Below are 5,000 nucleotides of genomic sequence, written 5' to 3' on the forward strand. Positions count from 1 at the left end.
ATCGGTGTAGAGTCTTAAGCTCCACTACGGCACGGAGGAATCGAGTCGACGCCGCTCACTCGTCCGCCTGCCGCCCGTCCGCGCCTTCATTCGCTCGCTCGTCGCGGTACGTCGAAGGCGGTTCGCTGTGTGTGGATATGGCGCGAGTCTCTGCTGGGCTGTGACGCGGAGCGGCTGCGTTTCAGTGGACTGGGGTTCCGTATTAGTTGGTGGTCATTGCGTGGACGGCCGACGACGCGTAGAGGGTCGGTGTTGTGTCCTCCGGATACGTACTTCGCCAGTGCTTCTCGAGTGTCAACCATCTTGGTACGTCGGTTTTCGTTCGGTGGTGGCATCCTCAGCCACAGGTTCCTCCTCCTCCTCCTCCTTCTCGTACGCTCTGTGTCGTCGTGGTATTAAGGAGGTTTCCAGATCGTGAGGTGAACAGGTGGTCAAGTGCGTCTCAGCAGGTGGCGCCGAGCCCTTGCGTCGTTCGTGCCTTCTTGCCCAAGAAGACGATGACGGTGTCATAACTTTCTGCACGTGTTGTGCCTTCCAGTCGGTCGTCTTCCCCTCCGTCAGCGCCCTTAGCGGGCAGAAGGGCATCTAATTGCCTGGACTCTTACGTTTGCCCCAAGCGACAGCAAGGTTGCTGCTTCGAAGTGATTCCTCAGTGTTTGAATCGACTCCGCGTTGGTCACGGATGTGTGTGTGTGTATGCGTGTGCCATGCAGGCATGTAACAGTGATGTCTGTATCCGGGTGACCCGAAATTCGAAGAGAACAATTGATAATGATCCTCAGTTTACTCTCGGTCGGCGGACGAGTGTTTCGAGGTTTAGGTGTGCCCCGTTGATACGAGTGTTCGAGATTCTGTGTCCCATGCGAGCGTGCCAAGTGACACTTGTTAAAGGTGTCTCAGAGAAGGACTACAGGCTGCTACCTTTCTCGTGTTTTGACCGGGCAAAAGTCCGGGAATTAGGCCGAAAGTTCCTGCAATGTAAGTATACATATATATATACACACGACATTGTGCTCGTGTGACAGTAGGTTCTCAGTATTATTTAACTTTGGTGACATTTTTCAGCGTAGTAATGTCACTGAACGAGTGTGTCCTTGTCTCCATTGTTGTTGTTGTGGCACTCTGTGATCCATTCATTAGATGTAGTGCCTGGCACTAGTTTAATCGGTGGTTGACATCGGCACTTCGCCTCGAGAAGTTAAGAAGAATCCATACAAACTAAGGTTGTGGTGCACGAGAGGCGTGGAGACGAAGAAAATCAAATCCCTAAGACGTAGGTCTTCCCGTTTGACCCCTCAGCGCTGTGGCGCTTTGTATAGATGATGCCGTGGGCGCCAGCATAGGACGATTTCAAGATGGGGGTTGACTTTCCTACTCGACTTATTTTAAAATCGTTAAAAATAAATAGATCTAAATAAACAAGTGCTCCACGGGATGGAATTGGTTGTTGTAACTGCTCTTGAACAACAACTTGGCAACGTTCGTTATATATTTTTTTAGTCTTGGGGTCAGGATAGTTTATTCAGTTGAGGGGTGGGGATGGGATAAATTGGGAAGGGGAGTCTCGATCTATCCTCCACCTCTCGGCTTAAAAAAAAAAGTCAGATATATCTAAAACGTTAACGTGTTAGAAGGGGTTGACACCATCTTATGAATTGTCCTACCGTAACGTGGGGCAACGTCTGCTTGTATCAGCAGACCCACAGATATCCCTCCCGGATGAATGACGTACAGGAGCAGCTGCAGGCCGCGCTGTATAGCACACCAAGTCCGGCAGGATCTCTATTGGTGCGGTTGTGGTTGCTGCTGCGGCAGCGGCTGCGGTGGCGTCGACAAAAACAAGCCCGCGTGGAAACAGCCGTCGCTGTATCCTTCGGCCGTTTGTTGCTCTCAATAAATGTTGTCGCAGGTCTCGTAGCTTTTCGTTCATGAGGATCAGGGGGCTGCCGTTCTTGAACGAACCGTTTTGAAAGATAGGGTGTGTATTATGACGTGTGCGTATTGTGTTTTGTCGGTTTGTGCACGTGTAGACGAAAGTGTAGGTAGGCTTTGTTGTGGTATCTATCTTTTTTCTTATTTTACAAGGTTTGTTTTGCGAGATTCATGTGTTTATTCAAGTTGATTTTGCACCGAGTGAGGGAGAGTGACGCGTCAGTGTGTTTGTTTGTTTTATATGATTTACTCCCAATAGGGTAAGTGGTTGTGTACGTGTGTGTGTGTGTGTGTGTGTGTGTGTGTGTGTGCTTACCTAGTTGTATTTTACGGGAAGGGGTGCTACGCTCGTGGTGTCCCGCCCTTGTATCTCACAGTGTCTAGTTTGCACTTAGACACTGCGAGATAGAAAGGCGGGACACCACGAGTGTAGCTCCCCTTCCCGTAAAATAAAACTAGGTAAATGCACACACACACACACACACACACACACACACACACACACACACACACACACACACACACACACACACACACACACACACACACACACACACAAAACCACTTACCCTATTGTGTGTGTGTGTGTGCGTGTGCGTGCACGCTCGCATGATCCACACTCATGTTTGTTTATGAAGTATCCGTTTATGCTGCATCCTGTGTATCAACTGGCATTTTTATATTTGGCATATATGTTGTAGTGTGTGTGTGTGTGTGTATGTGTGTGCGTGCGTGCGCGTTTGTTTATGGTTGTGTGTGCGTTTAGATGTACCTTTATGCCGTGCAGGGTAGAGATAAGCATCTGTGGTGTGCTGTGTGTGTGTGTGTGTGTGTGTGTGTGTGTGTGTGTGCCTGCTCGCTACACATGTGTGCATGTGTATGCATGCGTGTGTACTCAGTTTTCTTGATGAATTACATAGTGAAGCTCTACGGAAATGAGTCATATTTCACGTGCGTATGTGTGTGTGTGTGTGTGTGTGTGTGAGAGAGAGAGTGTGTGTGTACATGTGGTGCACGTGCATGCATGCGTGTAAACTCAATTTTGTTGCCAAATTACGCACAAATCACGGGAATGAACGGTTGTGCATGGGTGTGTGTACTTGTATGTATGTGCATGCATGCGTGTGAACACAATGTTGTTGCCTAATTACGTACACAAGCTTTACGGGAATGAACAGTACTTCACAGTTGTGTTTGTGTGTGTGCGGGGGGGGGGTTAGGTGTGTGGACTTAACATTCATCTGTCCCATGTTATGATTTTTGTCTCTCCTAATCCATCCCTTTGCATCGTTGAAAACATATAGGATATTGCTGTTGCGTAGACCAACAACATGCGCACGTACTGTGACTGTCGAAGAGACGTTAGCGTGGGCGGGAAGGTGGGGTTTGATTGTTAGTGAACAGCCCACCTTTTTCAAGGTTGTGAGGACGGACTCGAGCGGGCGAGAGTGGGCGGGGGAGGGAGAGAGGCTTGCTGGACGGGAGTTAGGGGGGGGGGAGGCGAGGGAGCCTGACTGGCTGGCTGGCTGGTTGGCTGAGTCAGCTTGGCCAGGCCTGGCGTTGGACAAACGGATGAACGGCAGACTTCTCCGTGCCCAGGTTGGCTGGCAGGCCGGCAGGCAGGCAGGCCGGCAGGCCAAGGTGGATATCAGGGACGTTGGGGGGGATAGGAAGGGGTAACTCTCCCTTGAAGCACGGAACTTCACTTTGTTGGTTGCAGACGCTGGGCCTCTGTGGTTGACATAATGTGCGCTGGGCGATGGCCTCTCTCGTGGTAGGGAGGGGGAACTTGAGAAGTACAGGTTCTCGTCTCTCTCTCTCTCTCTCTCTCTCTCTCTCTCTCTCTCTCTCTCTCTCTCTCTCTCTCTCTCTCTCTCTCTCTCTCTCTCTCTCTCTCTCTCTCTCTCTCTCTCTCTCTCTCTCTCTCTCTCTGTCTCTCTCTCTCTCCTTCTCTCCTTTTTTATTGTCTTTCGAGTGGATGAGTTTACCTACACTTCTGTGTCTTCAGTGGACTCTGCTCTTCCTCATTCTTTCTAATTGACACCGAACACACACACACACACACACACACACACACACACACACACACACACACACACACACACACACACACACAGCAATACTGAAATAATTTCAGTATCGCTGCGCCGCGAGTCGTTACTCCAACTCTCGTGGCCGGGGAGTTGTGTGCGTGTGCACGAGCGTGTAAGGTCACAGCATTACCCATAGGTCGGTCATACATGAGCTCTGAGCTCTCTTCCTGGAGGGAAATAGCTGTCGATCACGAGTCCAACACGAGATCCAAGACCATGGTGAATTACACACACATGCGTAAACACAGACACACACACACACACACAGACACACACACACACAGACACACACACACACACACACACACACACACAAACGTACATGAGCACACACACACACACACACACACACACACACACACACACACACACACACACACAGGTGTTTCACATCAGGTGAGAGCAGGCCTCCTTCTCGCACCACCCGCCAGCCAAGGAGGAGGAGGAAGAGGAGAAGGAGGCGGCGGCATTGCATGCGTCTCGCACCAGAGCGCAGGTTTCAGTCACGTTTTCATGAGGGGTTCGGTCCAGGAAGCACGTCGTCGTAACCTGAGCCCTTTGAATGATGAGATTGTAATGTTCGTCACGCTGATCGGATACAGTTGAGGTATGGTGGAGGTACAAATTCGAAGCCGGTCGGACGGTGCCAATCTCATCAGTATTGTGTGTGTGTGTGTGTGTGTGTGTGTGTGTGTGTGTGTGTGTGTGTGTGTGTGTGTGTGTGTGTGTGTGTGAGAGAGAGAGAGAGAGAGAGAGAGAGAGAGGTGGGGAGAGAGAGAGAGAGAGAGAGAGGAAGAGAAAAGTTGCTGGGTCTAGAGGTCCATGCGCTAGGCGTAAATGACTTCCTCCTTGTGACGCCATTCGGTAGACGTTTTCGTTGGCCCCCGTCCCGGGAGAGGAGTTGCCAATAGCGCCAACACAGTGCAGGACAGGTGTTCTTCACAAGCAGGGCAGGTGTCCCTCAGCCACTAGCTG

At 50.6% G+C, this 5,000-nt stretch overlaps 1 protein-coding gene across 12 annotated transcripts in view; it reads left to right on the forward strand.

Annotated features, from left to right (window-relative positions):
- Mrtf (Myocardin-related transcription factor) overlaps positions 1-5,000 on the forward strand; it is a 314,147-nt gene that overhangs the window by 236,210 nt on the left and 72,937 nt on the right. The window contains exon 1 of one of the 12 annotated variants that reach the window (XM_076192251.1): positions 839-978. The exons of 10 other annotated variants lie outside the window; for them this stretch is intronic. The gene's annotated coding sequence lies outside the window, so the exon portion shown is untranslated. Of the gene's footprint in view, positions 1-838; positions 979-5,000 lie in introns of those variants that run through there. One more of the 12 variants, XM_076192256.1, reaches the window with a different exon arrangement.

This window comes from Oratosquilla oratoria, chromosome 11 (assembly GCF_046742065.1).
Source record: "Oratosquilla oratoria isolate Oo_2021 chromosome 11, ASM4674206v1, whole genome shotgun sequence".
Classification (NCBI taxonomy): Eukaryota; Metazoa; Arthropoda; class Malacostraca; order Stomatopoda; family Squillidae; genus Oratosquilla; species Oratosquilla oratoria.